The sequence below is a fragment of the Cannabis sativa genome, chromosome 3 (assembly GCF_029168945.1).
Source record: "Cannabis sativa cultivar Pink pepper isolate KNU-18-1 chromosome 3, ASM2916894v1, whole genome shotgun sequence".
Taxonomy (NCBI): Eukaryota; Viridiplantae; Streptophyta; class Magnoliopsida; order Rosales; family Cannabaceae; genus Cannabis; species Cannabis sativa.
Window position 1 is genome coordinate 10,446,338 of NC_083603.1, and position 20,676 is coordinate 10,467,013.

The 20,676-nt window shown below is 37.9% G+C and overlaps 1 non-coding gene across 1 annotated transcript; it reads left to right on the forward strand.

The window, feature by feature from the left end:
- The first annotated feature begins 4,367 nt into the window (after positions 1-4,367).
- Positions 4,368-4,474, forward strand: LOC133036416 (small nucleolar RNA R71). Its single transcript, XR_009687073.1, has one exon. It is a non-coding gene; the product is annotated as a small nucleolar RNA R71 (small nucleolar RNA).
- The last annotated feature ends 16,202 nt before the right edge of the window (positions 4,475-20,676 follow it).

Consider the following 20,676-nt stretch of genomic DNA (forward strand, 5'->3'; position numbering starts at 1 on the left):
CAGAGCATGAGTCAGCAGTGTAGTGATTATCTGATAGAGTAGTTAGTTTTTTTTATCTTACTCGGGGGCGAGTAAGAATCTAGTTTGGGGGAATTTGTTAGGTTATAATTAACATATATTTCGGGTCTTTAAAGTTAGCATTATCTCGTCTATTGGTGTTTTTTGGAGCAGTTTTACGCTTGATTTTCATTATTTCAGGTTCCCGGGGTGTTAAAGTTCGAATTCAGTCAAATGGCGAAAAACTGGGACAAACTTGGAAAAATTTGGAAAATTCGGTTCTTGAAGCATCAGTAGTCGCGACCTCCAGAGAGCCAGGTCGCGACCCTTTTTCCTGGTCGCGACCCTGGTCGCGACTTCGTAAGTTGGCGAAACTCGGTTTTCGAGTTTTGCCTGTAGTCGCGACCAGCTTAAATGCTAGTCGCGACTATGTACGGAAATCGCAGATTTGACCTAATTTTGATTTTTCACTCAATTGGAGGCTCACCACTTATCCCTATATAAGGAATACGACATTGAAGGTCAAAAGGAAGCAAAAACAGAACTAATAGTGGAGGCAAAGTGGAGAGGAAGCTATCTTGAAGACCCGGAGCGATACCACCTTCTAGTTTCTTTCTTTTACCCTTTTTATTCATCTTTATGTTTGTTTTTATTTCTGAATTAATCATGGATGTTTTTAGAGTTATTATGAACTAAATTTCCCAATAAGGGAGGATGATGAATGTTGTTTAAGTTTATGCCTAGTTAATAAATAATTGCCATTCCTTCATCTTATGTGTGAATACTATCTTTATTTGTGTTTAATTTCATGTGCAAGCTTGATCACCTTTTACATGCTCTATGATCCTAATTCGAAATCTGAAAAAGTGAGAATTAGGAATGCTAAAATTTGGATAGTCTAGGTTTTGATGTAAAACGAAAGTATTTACATAGCCTAGTGACTAATAGATTATTGCTTAATGCTGATTTTGTGTTGATCTAATTAAGAAGTTAATTAGAGAACATATTATTTAGAACCTAAAAGATCTGAAAAGAGTTAGGTTAATTTATAATCTGTCTTTCACATTGAGATATGGATAGCAATTAGGCATTAACATAGGTAACTTATCAACAGGATTCACTTCCCTAATCTCTCATCTTGATTAATCTTCGTTTATTTTCTCTTTAATTTCTGAGTTATTTACTTTTAAAATTGCAACTTATTATTTTACCAAATAGAATCATAATTATAATTTAGTAGTACTTAATCCAATTCCCTGTGGTTCGACCTCACTTGCGTGAGATACTACTTGATACGTACACTTGCGTAATAAACAGAATTTTCCTAACAGTGGTCCGTATAAACTATTACCTTATTCCCAATCAGATATGGCCGAAATTTATCACAAGCAAACACAATGGCCAGCATTTCTTTCTCCGTGGTGGCATAATTCAGCTGAGCATCATTCAGGGTTCTACTAGCATAGTAGATGGTGTGAAACACCCTGTCAACTCGTTGGCCCAAAACTGCTCCAATTGTGTAGTCACTTGCATCACACATCAACTCAAATGGTAACTCCCAATTTGGTGAAGTGACTATGGGCGCGGATATCAATTTCTCCTTAAGAATTGTGAAAGCCTTCAAACATGCTTTCCCAAACTCAAAAGGAACCCCATTAACAAGCAGATTGGACAGCGGTTTTGAGATCTTCGAAAAGTCTTTGATGAATCGTCGGTAGAATCCAGCATGGCCAAGAAAACTCCTAACTCCTTTTACAGAAATAGGATGCCTGCCTTTGAAATCTTATGCCCCAGAACTATCCCCTCTTTTACCATGAAGTGGCACTTTTCCCAATTAAGAACCAAGTTTGATTCCTCACATCTGATTAGCACTTTCTCCAAGTTCTCCAAACAATGATCAAAAGAAGAACCGAAAACTGAGAAATCATCCATAAAAATCTCTATACATGTTTCAATCAAGTTTGAGAAGATAGTCATCATACACCTCTAAAATGTTGTAGGAGCATTACATAGTCCAAAGGGCATTCTCCTGAAAGTAAAAGTGCCATATGGACATGTAAATGTCGTCTTCTCCTGATCTTCAAGTGTTATGGCTATTTGATGATTCCCAGAATAGCCATCCAAGAAGCAGTATTACTCTTGCCTAGCCAGCCGGTCTAACATCTGATCAATGAAGGGCAAAAGAAAATGGTCCTTCCTGGTTGCCTTGTTGAGCTTCCTGTAGTCAATGCAGATTCTCCAACCAGTCACCGTTCTTGTGGGGATTAATTCGTTCTTCTCATTCTTTATCACTGTCATCCCCCTTTCTTTGGTATTACTTGCACCAGGCTAACCCATTTGCTATCTGAAATTGGGTAAGTCACTCTAGCATCTAACCACTTGACCACCTCCTTTCTGACAACCTCTTTCATTGGTGGATTAAGTCTTCGTTGTGCATCAATAGTTGGTTTAGCGTCCTCTTGCATAAAAATTCGATGCATAACTGTTGAGGTACTGATTCCTTTAATATCATCCAATGTCCACCCAATGGCCTTATTGTGTGCACGGAGTACTCTAAGCAACCTGTCAGTTTCCACATCAGAAAGTGAAGCTGACACTATCACTGGAAGATTCTTGCCTTCTCCCAAGAATTCATACCGTAGATGGTTAGGAAGCACCTTTAGTTCTAACTCTGGTTGTTTTTTTGTAGATGGCACAAGCTCTTTTGGCACAACCCCCAATTCTTCATAATACTTCCTATTCAATGGCCCATAAGAGTCAAGCCATTTAGCATACTCAATTGCCTCCATTCCTTCTTGCTCAGTTAATTCTTGCTCAGTTAAGCTCAATTCTAAAGGATTTTCTATCAACTTTTTCTTCTCCACAATGGTATCAATAAGATCAACAAAGAAACAATTATCACTTGCCTTTGGAAAAGTCATCGCCTTAAGTACATTGAAGACTACTTCTTCCCCTTACACCCGCAGCTTCAATTCACCCTTCTGGACATCAATCAATGCTTGACCAGTTGCCGAGAATGGTCTCCCAAGAATAATTGGGACATTGCTATCTTCCTCCATATCCAGAACAATAAAGTCAACTGGGAATATGAACTTGTCAATTTTTACTAATACATCCTCAATGACTCCCCTTGGATGAGCTAGTGATCGATCAGCTAGTTGCAAGGTAACTGTAGTTGGCTTTGCCTCACCCAACTAAAATCTTCTAAACACTGACAGAGGCATTAAGTTAATGCAGGCTCCTAAGTCACACAATTCATTTATCCCTTTTATTCACCCGATGGTGCAAGGAATGGTGAAACTCCCAGGATCTCTGAGTTTGGGAGGAAGTTTCTTCTGCGGTATGGCACTACAACCCTCGGTCAATGCCACTGTCTCATAGTCTTCTATTTTTCTCTTCTTTGACAAGATCTCCTTCATAAACTTCACATAGCTATGCATTTGTTCCAAGGCTTCAGCAAAAGGAATGTTGATGTGTAACCTTTTAAAGACCTCTAGAAATTTCAAAAACTGCTTGTCAAGATTAGTCTTTCGGAGTCTCTATGGATACGGGACCTTCACATGGTGATCTATACTGATTGGTGGAGATGCTTATTTTGGTGTAGGACTCTCAGTAGTCTTCTTTTTTGTTGATACCGGTGGCGGGAGATCCTGAGTCTCTTCTTCCACTGGTTGTCCCCCATCAGGCCCTTCATACTTCTTCTCACTTCTCAAGGTAATTGCCTTGCATTTTTCTTTTGGATTGACCTCTGTTGTACTAGGCAAGTTCCCTTGAGGGTGGGTTGCTATCTGAGTTGCCAACTGCCCCATCTGAGTTTGTAAGGCTTTAATGGATGATCTAGTCTCTGTCATAAACTGTAGCAATAAATCTGTCTGAAGACTAGAACTCCCACTAGAGCCTTGTTGCTGTGATTGTTATTGGATCTGCGTTTGGTTTTGATTTCTACTATTCCTTCGACCTCCTCCTTGATTAAACCCATAGTTGTTGTTTTGAGAGTAATTCCCAATAGCTTTAGCTTCATCCATTGGCAAACTATTCACATCTATCGGGCAGCCCTCATACGGATGAGGGCCTCCACAGAGCTCACAAACAACTTGAGCCTGTTTTGCCTGCACAGCTATCAACTTTGTCAGGGCCTCTACCTGGGCTGTCAGTTTTGTTATGGCATCAACCTCATGCATACCAGCCACCTTCTTTGCCTGACTTCTCTCAGTTGGCCACTGTTGATTATTCAGGGCATCTCTTCTAGCAATTCATGGGCTTCATTTGCACTTTTCCTCATAAATGCTCCACCATCCGTGGGATCTATAAGTGTTCTAGTATTACCAACAAGCCCATTGTAAAAGTTGTGGACCAGCATCCACTTCTTAATACCATGATGAGGACACTTCCTGATGAGATCCTTGAACCTCTCCTAAGCTTCATGGAGAGATTCACTATCCTGCTGACAGAAATTATTAATTTCTCCTCGCAGCTTAGCAGACTTTGCTGGAGGAAAGAACTTAGACAGAAACTTCGTTGCCAAATCTGTCCATGTTGCTATAGAATTCGGTGGTAAGGAGATCAACCAACTCTTGGCTCGCTCTCTCAGCGAGAATGGAAAAAGTCTCAAACGAATGGCATCATCACTAACCCCATTGACTTTAAAAGTCTGACATAACTCCATGAAGTTTGATAAGTGCAGATTGGGGTCTTCAGAGGGAAGTCCACCAAACTGGACTGAAGACTGCACCATTTGGAGTATTGCAGGCTTAATTTTGAAGTTGTTGGCATCTGCGGCGGGCGGCATGATGCAAGACTGAACCCCTGTAAGAGTTGGGAGAATATAATCTCTTAGACTGCGGCCATTTGCTTGATCCTTAACGGAACCTCCATTATTACCGTTGTTGCCTCCATTGTTACCACCATTAGCATTCTCAGCCATGATTTCTTATGTTTCAGTAGTTGATGAAACTCTCTCTTGCCTCTTGTTCCTTCTGTTTCTTCTGCAAGTCTTCTCAATTTCAGGATCAACCGGTAATATGACACCTTGTCCTTGACGTCGCATACACCTTCAACTCCTGAAATGGACAAAGACAAAATTGAAAGAAACATGTTAGCAATTAACAAGAAAGATAAACCAAGGTAGAATTTAATATAATCTTATGCAATATCAATCTTTAGACAATTCCCCGGCAACAGCACCAAAAACTTGTTACGAAAATTTATGAACAATACGCAAGTGCACGTAATCAAGTAGTAAACTCACACAGGTGAGGTCGAACCACAGGGAATTGGATTGAATACCACTAGACTAAATTTATGATTCTATTTGGCAAACCAATATTTTTCAAGATTAGAACAGAATAAAAATTGAAGAAGCTTAAGTAGACAAATAGAAATAAATCAAAATGAGAAGATATGGCAGAGAATCCTATTGATATGTTTACCCAATTGTTAATGTCTAATTACTATCCCATTTCCTGTTGTGAATGACAGATTATACACATTAACCTAGCTCTTCTCAGATCTTCTAGGTTCTAAATCACACGCTCTCTAATTAATCTCTTAGTTAGAATCACATGAAATCAACATTAAGCAATAATCTAAATTATCACATAAGTCATGCAAATACTTTCATCTCACATAAACCTAGATTATCCAAATTTTAGCATTCTCAATTCTCACTTTTCAGATTTCGAATTGAGATCATAGAACATGCTTAAGGTGATCAAGCTTAAACATGGAAATAACACAAATAAGGATAATTTCACAACGAACATGAACAGGAATGGCAAATGACATTATTTAGGGTAAACTTTAAACAACATTCATCATCTTCCCTAAATGGGAGTTTAACTCATATTCAAATCCATAACCATTCCAAAATAATATTCAACATAAAGAAATTAAAAAGGACAGAAGAAAGAAACTGTTGGTGGAATGAATCTGGGTCTCCACTTTGCTCCTCCAGCTGCTCTTGACTGCTTTATAAGTCTAAAAATCACTGCCCCTGGCCTCTATTCGCAGTTTTCTTTTTATCTCTCGTTCCAGGATTCAAAAGACGAATTTACCCTCACCGCGGTGAGTGCTGACTTGGCCGCAGCGGTGGAGTAGCTCGCCGCGGCTACTGACCCCAGCTCGAAAGCAACCTCTCTACGAAATCTTAGTCGCGGCCATAAATAAATCCCTCGCGGCCATAAGTGAACCGAATCTTGATTTCTACGTTTTTCTTGGCTCAACTTGTCTTTTGTTGCACTTTTGAAGCCTTGAACGTCCAACAACTAGGGGAAACTTGAAAACATAGAAAACAAGCGTAATTCTGTCAAAAACATCAAAAAATGACTCAAATTGTGACCTGATACATAGGCTAAAAATAGCCTAACCCATACTAGTTCACCCCAAATTCTCCATTCTTTGCTCAAAACTCCACCAAATGCAACCATACTTTCCAGAACACCTATACAATGCATAACCAACATATTCCAGCCAATAATTCACATAAAAACTTAGTGAATCAAATTATGCAATTAGAGATCAAAGCTTTGAACTCAAAGCTCAAACTTGCACAAAACCAAATCCATACACTAAAACCAGCTGGAAGAAGCTTAAACCAACTCAAATGAACCTTAAAATTCTAACCCTAACAACCATCAATTCACAAAATCACATTCTCAAACTAAAGAAAAAGCTTCAAAATACATATTCATGGGTTCTAGGGTTTTACCTTTGCTTAGATTCACAAAGACCTTGCATAATACTCAGAAAACACCAGCTTGAAGATGAACTTCCCCCTAGTTTTTGCCCCAGCCGAAAGAGAGAAAGAGAGAGAGAGTTCTATGTTTTTGGTTTTCCTTAATTCCTTTATTTTGCTTCAAATGAAAAGAGATTAATTAACTAATATATTGCTGAAAATATTAACAAGCCTAGGTGTCAAAAATCTAGGCAGCCACCTATCCCAAACCTTTGACAATTACCAAAATGCCCATGACTTAAAACTAAGGTATTTCTCAAAACTAGGGGTAAAATGGTCAAATTCCATAACCCCGCTCAATCCCGATATTTATTTTCTCCAAAATATTTCCCACTAAGTAATAAGGTTCTAAACTTACCCATGTGATCAAACTAGCCATCCATCGCATTTTCCTTTGTCGCCGAGCAAAAATTACAAATATAATATATTTCACATATAAGTCAAATAATACCCCTAGAGTTTAATAAAATCTCCGAAATTGAGAAATTATAACTCTAATGCTCATTCCTAATATGGGGGTCCACAAATAATTAAATTCATAAATAATCATAAAAAATAACAGAAATTAGTGCTAATTGTCTTTACTAATCCAAAATACTAAAGCGGTCATTACAATTATCCCCCCGTTAAAAGGATTTTGTCCTAGAAATATAATCTGAATAGCTCTGGATCTTGAGTCCTCATGTCAGACTCTAATTTCCAGGTGGCTTCCTCCACCTTGCTGTTTCTCCAGAGCACCTTGACCAAGGCAATGGTCTTGTTCCGAAGAACCTTTTCTTTCCTATCAAGGATCTGAACAGGTTGTTCTTCATAAGATAAGTGTGATTTTAGTTCAAGAGCTTCATAACTCAAGATATGAGTCGGGTCTGAAACATATTTCCTCAACATTGAAATATGGAATACATCATGAAAAGCTGACAGTTGTGGTGGTAAAGCTAGCCGATACGCTACCTGCCCGACCTTCTCAAGTATCTGAAATGGCCCAATGAACCTAGGGCTCAACTCCCTTCATCCCGAAGCGCCTAATACCCTTCATTGGTGAAACTCGCAGGAAAACATGTTCCCCTGCCTGAAATGTGACATTTCTACGCTTCGGATCAGCATAACTTTTCTGCTTGCTTTGGGAGGCAAGCATCTGAGCCTTGATCTTATCAATAGCCTCATTGGTCCTCTGAACTAATTCTGGACCGAAGTACTTCCTTTCTCCAGTTTCGTCCCAATGAATAGGGGAACGACATTTCCTACCATATAACAAATCATAAGGAGCCATCCCTATTGTACTCTGGTAGCTATTGTTATAGGAGAATTCAATTAGAGGCAAGTACTTACTCCATGAACCCTCAAAGTCCATGACACAGGCTCGTAACAAATCTTCAAGTATCTAAATTGTTCTTTCTGATTGACCATCAGTCTGAGGGTGAAAGGTTGTGCTAAACTTCAGCTTGGTACCCATAGCCTTCTGAAGACTCACCCAAAACTTCGATGTAAACTTTGGATCCACGTCTAAAACAATAGATTTAAGGGCTCCATGGAGACGAACTATCTCCTTTATATATAGTTCATCGTATTGGCCCACTGAATATGTAACTTTCACTGGCAGAAAGTGAGCTGATTTTGTAAATCTATCCACTATGACCCATACTGAATCATACATTCATGTGGTTTTAGGCAAACCAGTTACAAATTCCATTGCAATGTCCTCCCACTTCCACTCTGGAAGGACTAAAGGCTGCAATAACCCTGCCGACATTTGATGTTCAGCTTTGATTTGCTGGCAGGTTAAACATTTGGACACGTAGTCCACCACATCTCTTTTCATATCGTACCACCAGAAGTAGGGTTTTAAATCCTAAAACATCTTGGTGGTTCCCGGATGCAGTGAATAAGGTGTGGTGTGAGCTTCATCAAGTATTTCTTTCTTAAGCTCATCAACACTAGGAACACAAACTTGAGCTTTATATAATAAAATTCCATTATTTAAGACTGAAAAGTCTTTAGGCCGACTAGCCATCACTTCATCTCAAACCTTGACTAGATTGGGATCTTCTAATTGTGCCTTTCTGATTCTTTCTAATAGATGAGATTGAAGTGTCAAATTATGCAACTTTCCAACTACAAACTCAACCCTGCACTAACCATTTCAGAAGCTAGTTGAGGGGCTATCAAAACCGTGGTGCAAACTTGCCCGAGACCTCTTCTACTCAATGCATCTACCATAACATTGGCTTTCTTGGGATGATACAGAATCTCACAATCACAGTCCCTAACCAGTTCTAGCCACCTTCTCTGTCTCATGTTCAAATCTTTCTAGGTGAAAAAGTACTTGAGACTCTTATGATCAGTATAAATCTCGCATTTTTTACCGTAAAGATAATGTCACCATATCTTTAGAGCAAAAACCACAGCGACAAGCTCTAGGTCATGAGTTGGGTAGCGTTGCTCATAATCTTTCAGTTGACGAGAGGCATAATGTAATACCCAAAATTATGAGAAAGGATTAGCAAAACCCTAACTAGATAATTATGTATAATTGAGGAATTATATTATTATATAGTTCAATATATGTGAAATTATATGAATTTTAATATGTTAAGACCCCGTTGGTGAGCCAGGGGCATTTTGGTAATTATGACCCGAGAAGGGTAAAATGGTGAAATTAATTTAATTACGTGCTTAATAGAACTATATTATTATATAGTATTGTCTTTTCAGCTGTGTTCTGACAGGTTGGCGCGGTAAAGTCACAACCGGGAATTTCGGACCGAACCGGGTTTGGGCCCGAAATGTAAATTGGATTGATTATTTGGCATTTTTATTTGATATGTGAAATCTAAAATTTATTTGGGAATTAATTGGGTGTTATGTGAGAATGACATTTTTTTTTACCCTTGCTTGATGCTTATGATTTATTATGGCCCTAGGGACATTATTGTCATTTTGACCCTTTGTATTATCTACAACAAAAAGAAATTTTTAAATAAAGTAAATGCATTTTTTTCAGTTTGTTTCTCAGCCCCCATACCGATTCCCCTCTCTCTCTTCATCCATCTTTATCAACTTGTGAATTTGTTGAGAAATAGCTTGGGTTCAAGCTTTGTTTGTGGGAATTCTTTGGAGTTTGAATTGTTGAAGATTTGGAGGTAGTTTTCTTACTGTTTTAATTTGAAATTGCTGTTGAAATGGAAGTGGATAAATAGGTCTTCGAGTTTTGAATGTTCTTGAGATGCATGTATGTTGATATTAGTGTAATTTTTGATACTTTATGCTTGATTGTGTTGAAGATTGATGTAAGATGCTTTATGTTATGTTTTGAGAGGTTTTAGGGTTGGAATTTAATGTTCAAATTCTGGGAATTTACTTTGAAGTTGTGGGTTTTGGCTTTGAAGATTTTAATGTTTGAAGTGTCAAAACTTTTGAGATTTTGTGCTATGTATGGTTGTGTAGCATGCTTTGTGTATGATTATGAATTGGTTATTTTGAGCATATATTCTGTGGAACTAATGCCTAGAAACAGCTTGGTTTAGCATGAATTTTTATTGTGTATGACTTAGGTGAAGTTAGTTTTGAATTTGGGCATTTTTAGGCCTTAAAAATGGGATTTTTAGGTGTTCTGAACCCAGTCACCGCGACGGGATTTGGTCGTCGCGACTAGGTTTGGCAGTGAGAAAATATGTTTTTCCTGATTTTGTTTTGGCCATAACCTTTGACTCGGGACTCCGTTTGGGACGTTCTTTATACCGTTGGAAAGCTCTTTTTGAGCTCTATGTGATTATCTGTGATTTGGATGCCAGTTTTATATTTTTGTGAAAGTGGATTTAGGGATTAACCCTATTTGTGTAAATCTCGGTATTGTGACTAGGATTACCGACACCTGGTCAGAAGCACCCGGGGATTTGGAATCTCTACTATTGCGGGACATCAGGTAAGATAGTGATTAGCACGTAGAGTATGCGCAGTGGTGCTTATATTGAGAATGATATGCAAGAATGTTTAGTAACCGGGATTAGGGTTATTACCCTAATAGGAATGGTCTAATAGCCTAGGGTTATTACCCTAGTGATATATGTGTATAATGCCATGCCATGTTAATTGAAATGAGATTTAAGGATTATGCGCTCAAGGCATAATCAGGTTGGACTCGGTACTCATAACCGAGATGAACCATTTCTAAGGCCTTAATGTATTTAGACGTGTGAGAGCAACACGTGGGTCTACGTCATGTAGATTTAAATAGATGTGTGAGCGCAACACATAGGTCTACGCCACGTAGACATAAATGGGAATGTTGGCATAATAATCAGGTTTGTGTCATACAGCCGTATGTGAATGGCATATCTATTAAATAGTATCATGAGCATATTATATTTGTTGTGATTTATACTGTCTTGCTGGGCTTGGCTCACGGGTGCTCTACTGTGCAGGAAAGGGTAAGTTAGTGGCTGATCAACCATGAGTTTGAGGAGCAAGACGAAGAATGTACATGTTCAAGCATATTAGACCAAGCGGGTTAAGGGTCTATCAGTGATGAACTTTTGAATTCTATTTTGCCGTTTAGGTCGGCTAGAAAGAAATGACTTGTAATAGCGTTTGAAAATATTTTTGGGATCCCAACTATTTTAAAAGTTTAAATATATTACAAGTTTATTTTCATTCTGTTTAATATAAAAGTTTAAATTCTGCGCTATTTTGATTAGTAATTCCGATTAAGGGGATTAGGGTTTCATAAGTATTTTGGGTAGCGTGCCTAATTATTTAGGGCGTTACACATAAGCTATTACTCTGTCAGCTTGCATCAGAACACATCCCAGACCCTGTCTAGATGCATCACAATAAACAATAAATTTCTCTTGATCTGATGGTAATGCTAACACTGGAGCTGTTATCAAACGCTGCTTCAACTCCTAAAAACTTGCTTCACATTTATCTGACCACAAAAATCGCTAATTTTTCTTAGTTAACTCGGTCAGTGGCATAAAGATTTTAGAAAATCCCTCGACAAAACTTCGATAATACCCTGCTAAATCGAGAAAACTTCGAATTTCTGTTACTGATTTCGACCTCGGCCAATGCTTCACCAACTCAATCTTACTTGGATCAACCATAATCCCATACTTCCCAACAATGATCCCTAGAAAAGACACCTCTAACAACCAGAATTCACACTTTTTGAATTTTACATACAAGTTGAGATTCCTAAGTCACTACAATACCATTCAAAGATGATGCTCGTGCTCCTCTTCCGATTGAGAGTATACAAGGATGTCGTCGATAAACACTATGACACAATTATCGAGGAAGTCCTTGAATACTCTATTCATGAGATCCATCAAGGCCGCAGGAGCATTAGTCAATCCGAATGACATTACCAGAAACTCATAGTGCCCATATCTGGTTCGGAACGCAGTCTTTGGTATATCTTCTTCCTGTGTTCTGAGTTGATGATAACCAGATCGTAGGTCGATCTTCGAAAACACTGTCTTTCCTTGAAGTTGATCTAACAAATTGTCAATTCTGGGTAATGGGTATTTATTCTTAATCGTCAACTTGTTTAGTTCTCGATAATCAATACACATTCTGAGGGAACTATCTTTCTTTTTCACAAACAGAACTGGAGCTCCCCAGGGCGATACACTGGGTCGGGTAAACCCAATATCAAGCATCCCCTGAAGTTGTAACTTAAGCTCCTTGAGTTTTGCCGGAGCCATCGTATATGGAGCTTTAGAAACATGTTCGGCTCCAGGTGCCAGATCAATCACAAAATCTATTTCTCGTTGCGGCGGCAATCCCGGCAACTCCTCAGGAAACACGTTGAGAAAATCTTTAACCACTCTGCCAAATTGTAATGCCCTAAATAATTAGGCACGCTACCAAAAAAAAGCTATGAAACCCTAATCCCCTAATCGGGATTACTAATCAAAATAGCGCAGAATTTAAACTTTTATATTAAACAGAATGAAAACAAACTTGTAATATATTTAAACTTTCGAAATAGTTGGGATCCCAAAAATATTTACAAACTTATTACAAGTCTTTTCTTTCTAGCCGACCTAAGCAGAAAAACAGAATTCAAAGTTCAACACTGATAGACCGAACCCGCTTGGTCTGATATGGCCCGGACATGTACATTCTTCGCCCAGCTCCTGCACTCATGGTTGATCAGCGTAAGTCCTACTCTTTCCTGCACAGTAGAGCACCCGTGAGCCAAGCCCAGCAAGACAGTATAAAACATATCAATAATATGCTCATCATATAATATAAACAACAATGCCATTCAAATTTGTATGTGTGACACAAACCTGCCTATTGCGCTCACATGCATATTTATGTCTACGTGGTGTAGACCTACGTGTTGCGCTCACACGTCTATTTATGTCTACGTGGCGTAGACCCACGTGTTGCTCTCACACGTCTATTTACAATAAGGCCTTAGATCAGTTCATCTCGATTCTTGTTACCGAGTCCAACCTAGTTATGCCTTGAATGCATAACCCTTAATCTCAACATATATATATTTATCACATAATTAATGGTGCCACTGCACTATTTGTCTATTTGCTATAGACTTGCGTGTTACGCTCACACGCCTATATATGTCTATGTGGCATAGACCTACGTGTTGCTCTCACACGTCTATATATGTCTATGTGGCATAGACCTACGTGTTACGCTCACATGTCTATTTACAATAAGACCTTAGTAAGGTTTATCTCGGTTATAATTACCGAGTCTAACCTGGTTATGCCTTGCTCGCATAACTCTATTCATATATATTTACAAAATCCATACATTACGTTCTTTCAGTGGTTTATCCTGATAATATATACCTAGTCTAACCAAGTTATGTCTTATACACATAACTCTTGATATATATACCTAGCATAGCATTTACACATTAATAATTACTAGGGTAATAACCCTAGGCCATTAAACCGCTCACTTTAGGGTAATAACCCTAATCTCGGTTTCTAATTATCACCAATATAATATTCAATATAAGCACCACCGTGCATATCTCTACATGCAACTACTGTCTTACTTGTTGTCCCGCAAAGGTAGAGATTCCAAATCCCCGGGTGCTTCTGACCAGGTGTCGGTAATCCTAGTCACACAATCTGGGATTTTCACAAATAGGTTTAACCCCTGATTTCACATTTATAAAATATATTCATGGCATTCAAAATACAGATAATCACATAGAGCTCAAAAATAGCTTTCCAACGGTATAAAGAACGTCCCAAACGGAGTCCCGAGTCAAAAGTTATGGCCAAAATAAAATTCAGCATTTCCCGATGAACTCCAACCAGAATTCTGGTTGGAGCAGCCCTGAACCAACCGAAATTCCGGTTGTCTGGGCAGAGAACACGAAATTTCTCAATCTTCAAACCCCCAAAACTCACTCAAATCATCCCCAAACACTACCAAACTTTCAAGAGCATCATTATATGTCATAATAAACATATTCCACAACTTAAACACAACAATTTCACTAAAAATCAAAAAGTGCCATTAAAGCACCAAGCTTGAGTTCCATGAACTCAAGCTTGCTTTTCACAACCAAATTCTCAATCAATTCACTTACAGCAGCTAGCAAATATCAAAGGGTCAAAAACACCTATCTCATGCATCAAATCCAACAATAAACTCCATAATTTCAGATTGTAAAATCAACTCAACATCATGCTTAAATTCCAAAACCTCAAGCTCTTGAACTTGAGCTTTAATTCCAACAAACCAAAATACTTCAACAGCAACCACCATAAAACATATTGAATTTAAGACATAAGGAAAAAACCCTAGAATTCTATCAAGAGCTCAATTAACTTTCCCCACCAAGAATTCAAGCAAAACATAATCAAATCAACCAAAGAACATTACTTCATGCAACAAATACTTATCATCATCATTACCATCATATTCATGCATTTTCAACACTAAAATTCAGCAAGCAAAATGAGAATCAAAGTTATGAAGACTACCTCAACTTCCAATTCAAAGCTTAGCACAATTAATCCTTAAGCATCAAGCTCCAAAACAAGCCAAAAATCAAGCTTTTCTTCTCAAAAATCAAGTTTGAAGAAGAAGAGGGTTAGAGAGGATGAGAGGGTCGGGTGAGAGAAAGAAAAGACCAGAATAATTCATTCATTTCATCAAAATTCACTTCTTTTACTAATTATCAAATAAAGGTCAAAATGACCATTTTGCCCTCATGGCTTAAATTCATACATACACCCTCACAAGGGTAATTTTGCCATTTCATTTATAAATAATTCACAATTAATTTTAGATTATCACTCATCAAATAAAATGCCAATTTACATTTCGGGCCCGAACCCGGTTCGGCCCAAAATTCCCGGTTGTGACTATACCGCGCTAACCTGTCAGAACACACCTGAAAAGACAACACAGGCATACTATATAATAATATAATTCTATTAAGCACGTAATTAAATTAATTTCAACAATTTACCCTTCTCAGTTCATGATTACAAAAATACCCCTAGCTCACCAACGAGGTCTTTAATATATAAAAATTCATATAAAATTACATATATTGAACTATATAATAATATAATTCCTCCATTATACATAATTATCTAGTTAGGGTTTTGCTAATCTATTTCTTAATTCCGGGTATTACACTACCTCAGGCCCAAATGTTTTAGGTCTGTTGGAGTCAATGACCACTGCTAAAAATCCTACACATCCACTGTGTAGTAGATCTCTAGCCCTAAGCATAGAAATAACTGGGATCCGAGACCCCTGAACCGATCCAACATAAACAAATAGATCTTCACCTTCTGGCTGAAAAGTCACCATTTTTCGCTTACAATCTATGCTGGTCGAATACTTGGATAGAAAATCCATCCCAAGTATGATGTCAAACTCTGTTATTTCCAGTTCTATAAGGTCAGTACTCAACTCACTATCATCAATCCTAACCGGCATAGACCTAATGCGCCTATTGGAGATAACCAACTCCCCGCTAGGCATTAGGGTTCCAAACCCTCTTTCAATAATATCACAAGGCCTACCCAAAAGATCAATTACTCTCGTAGCCACATTTGAACGTGTAGCTCTCGAATCAAATAATACAGTATACAAGGAGTTGTTGACAAGAAGCTGACCTGTCAAAACAGAAGGACTGGCTGCAGCATCAGCTTGAGTGATACCAAACACCCGAGCAGGTACAGGTTTTACCTCTGCTTTCGGTTCTTTCTTCTTTGCCTGAGGGCAATCTTTCTTAAAATGCCCCACCATGCCACACAAAAAGCATGTCTTCCGGTTACACTCTCCCGGATGAAGTTTCTGGCAACGTGGGCACTCAGGGTAAGAGTAACCCTGGCGTCCACCTCTGCCTTGGTTCCCATGGAACCGCTTGCTTTGCCCCGAACCACCAGATGCCGGGGTAATTTTCCTTTTCTGATCTGTGGTGGAATCACCACCATCCCTACCATAGGTAGGAGTAGGAGAAGTGGGGGTTCCACCAACATTCGGAGTCACTCGGGGCTCTTGAAGGAATTTCACAGCACCCTCGGCTCTCAAAGCTTTTTCAACCATTTCAGCATAAGTGGTTGCTTCATTGGTAGTGATCACCAGATCATGCCTAATCTTCACATTCAAACCGGCCAGGTACTTTTCTTTCTTGCTGAAGTCAGTTGGCACGATACCCATCGCAAGCTTGGCCAATCGATCAAACTTTGTAGTATATTCTGTAATTGACATCCCCTCCGTTTTTACTAGTTCAGTAAACTCTTTCCGTTTAGCACTGCGGACGGCTTCATTATAATATCTGGAGTTGAATAACTTTGGAATTCTTCCCAGGTCATAATAGTGACGTCCCGAGTCAGGGTTATCAACTCCCACCACACGAGGGTGTCCTCCTAGAACTGAAATGTGGCGCAGGTCACCTGATCATTTCCAACCAACCCCATAAAATTCAGAATTCGTTCAATTACTGTGAGCCACTACTCAGCCTTCATCACATCAGGACCTCCCAGAAACACTGGAGGTGCTTGCTTGCGAAACCTTTCGTATAACAGCTCCATACGCTTGCAAGCAACAGGTTGTTCTGCTGGCACCGCTGAAGCTGCAACGGCCTGAGCTTGCTAAGGAGGCACAGCAGGAAGACCCTGCTGCCTTAACCTCTGAATTTCTTCATCTTGTTGACGGATTCGATCTTCCATTTCTGCAAACCTCTGCTCCCAATCCGGAGGAGCTTGTGGTGGATTTACAGGACGACCACCCTAAGCTATTCCACGGCCTCGACCGCGACAATGGGGATTCTGGGGAATCTAGTTTCCTTCACCGCCTCCGGTCTCAACCATATTACCCTGACTTCTTGTATTTCGCTGGCGTCCATTTTGTAGGACTTAGCCTGCGAACCCATAAGCCAGACAATTTAGACAGGTATCATAAAACTTAATACCGCTTTTATGGACTTAAAGGCAACACACTTAAAATTAATAATTAAATATAATCTAATATGCTTCCTAACTTGCTTTAATAATCATTTAAAATACTAATCAAGTACGGGCTTTACTGAACCGTGAACCGAGCTTTCTCTAATGAAGATTGTACATGTCTTGGCAAGCTTCGGTAGATAAACCTGGCAGCTCTGATATCAAAATTGTAAGGCCCTAATGCTAAGGCACGCTACAGTGTTTTTTTTCAATTACAGTGCTGTCTTCGCTAATCAAAGAATTTTCTTGAAAAATGTGTCAAATTAAAACTTTTATGTTAATTAATAAACTTTATAATATACAAAACTATTTACAAGTTCCGGGATCCCGTTTTCAAACTTTTTAAATATAATACTCCAAAATACATAATATTCAGGTCGCACAACGACTACAAAATATAACCTCAGATGTCCCGAGACCGAACACTCCAGGTCGCGCTGCCTCGACATGTAGAATCCCATCCTAGCCAGGCTCACTCCTGCTTATCTTTCGCCTTTCCTTTACCTACACATGGAAGCAGAACTGTGAGTCAACAGACTCAGTAAGAAAAGCATATAACATATCATATAATTTCGACTTGTATCTAGGCGCCCATACACCTATTTACAAGGCTCAACAAATGAGTAAGAACTTTCCATACTAAGGTACAACCACTATACCACATACACTACGTACCACAGTGTATGAGTGTTGGTAGGGTTTGTTTCCTACCCTGAGTACCACTGAGTGATATACCACACACCCTCAGCACTTCCCCGTACTTGGGTTGGTATCACTGTACTGTACTCATAAACAATATTCACTATACCGATGCACTCTGTACCATAACTGTACAAGTGTTGGTGGTTTACTTCATATTTCAAGCATGCATATACACATAACATATTCATAAACTCAGATATTAATATCACACATTATATGCAGTTCTTACCTTCTTTCCAGATTCAAGTGCGCTGGCCGACCTGAACGGAAAGTCTGGTGCGAAATGGATGCCCTAATCACATAATGAAATTGGGTAAGTGACATGATCAAAATCCTAATCCCGTGAAACCCGAACCTATAACTCTAGGTTCTGCTATATTCTCTAGCGATTATACTAACTCAGGAAATAGGGTAACACCCAACTATGACACTGAAATGGATGAGAATTGAGAAAATGGAGCATTCGAGAATCCTGCCAAAACCGACTAGCCAGTTTTACAGGTACTGCTAAAACCGGCTAGCCGGTTCATACCAGTTCACCCCGAATTCTCCATTCTTTGCTCAAAACTCCACCAAATGCAACCATACTTTCCAAAACACCTATATAATGCATAACCAACATATTCCAGCGAATAATTCACATAAAAACTCAGTGAATCAAATTATGCCATTAGAGATCAAAGCTTTGAACTCAAAGCTCAAACTTGTACAAAACCAAATCCATACACTAAAACCAGCTGCAAGAAGCTTAAACCAACTCAAATGAACCTTAAAATTCTAACCCTAACAACCATCAATTCACAAAATCACATACTCAAACTAAAGAAAAAGCTTCAAAATACATATTCATGGGTTCTAGGGTTTTATCTTTGCTTAGATTCATAAAGACCTTGCTTAATACTCAGAAAACACCAGCTTGAAGATGAACTTCCCCCTGGTTTTTGCCCCAGCCGAAAGAGAGAAAGGGAGAGAGTTCTATGTTTTTGGTTTTCCTTAATTCCTTTATTTTCCTTCAAATGAAAAGAGATTAATTAACTAATCTCTTGCTGAAAATATTAAGAAGCCTAGGTGTCAAAAATCTAGGCAGCCACCTATCCCAAACCTTAGACAATTACCAAAATGCCCATGACTTAAAACTAAGGTATTTCTCAAAACTAGGGGTAAAATGGTCAAATTCCATAACCTCGCTCAATCCCGATATTTATTTTCTCCAAAATATTTCCCACTAAGAAATAGGTTCTAAACTAACCCATGTGATCAAACTAGCCATCCATTGCATTTTCCGTTGTCACCGAGCAAAAATTACAAAAATAATATATTTCACATATAAGTCAAATAATACCCCTACAGTTTAATAAAATTTTCGGAATTGAGAAATTGTAACTCTAATGCTCATTCCTAATATGGGGGTCATTATAAAAAATAACAAAAATTAGTGCTAATTGCCTTTAATAATCCGAAATACTAAAGCGGTCATTACAAAGTTATTATCAATGAAACTCTTATTTTGATTTTTCTCATATTTATGTGCATCTTAATTTTACATTTGAGAAAAATTTCAGAGGACCTGAATAAACATAAGGTTTAGGATTTATTCACTTAAGTACATTGCCACATAAAGTACATTGTTATATAGTAACTGTATTGTAATACATGAAAGATAATGCTCGACTCATAATGAGGACATGTCGATATGATTCGTATGTTTATTATATAATGAGAAACGTTGGGTTTGAATGTTTTAGTGCAAATGCTGACCAAGTGGGAGAATATAAGAATATTTTATTTTTGGGAAATATATTTCTATTTAAGGAAATAAATTTCTATTTAAGAACATAAAATAAATAATTAATTTTTTGATAAATGAATATTTTATATTCATTGAATCTGGACAAAATCAATTATGTAATATTCTATATATGGTCAGATTTCTATATTCATTACTCGATTTGATTTCTTAAATTAATTGTCAAAATATTTGGACAATTAATGTGTCACAGATACTGATGGAGTATCTCACCTATAAATATAGGGTCTCGGTCCTCGATCTCCTCACTCATTCTAGTTATTCAACAAATTCCATCTAAAGAGAATTGAGAGAGCGAGGAAGCCCGAACTCCAATACTGAAGCTATCGCCGGGATTGAAGTTCAAAGATCAATGGCTGGAGGTATTTTTGATCTTTCATTGCATATGTTTACGATATGTTTATAGTTTATTTTCCGCATTACATATCGTATATATATGTTGTATTTCATATACTATATTATAATCTAACACCATAATCAATTTTAAAGAAATTACTTCTTAATTATTATTTTATTAAATTAGTAACGTGTGTTAAATAAACAAATGTACTAAATTACATATGGATGGTTTATCTTAAGCTCATGGTATAATAATTACGACAAATATAATAAAAATAAATAACTAAAATAAGAACCTTATGAATAGTATAATGAGTTTAATTGTATTATTTTGACTTGTGTTTGCCAAGAAAATATACTAATTAATAATCCAAAAATTGAAAACAAGCATCTACACATTTGTAGAGAGTTCTATTAAAGCACAATACTATAAACAAGCATCTATTTGAAAACAAGCAAAATCCAATCAAAACACAACACTATAATATATACATATGCTAATTTAAATTACATTTTCTACAATATCACAATCAATTGACTTTATAGAGAATTCTATACAAGTGACAACATACATATTATGCACACGAAGACAACAAACAAGACATATTTTCTTGATTCGAGTCCAATCATTAATGTAA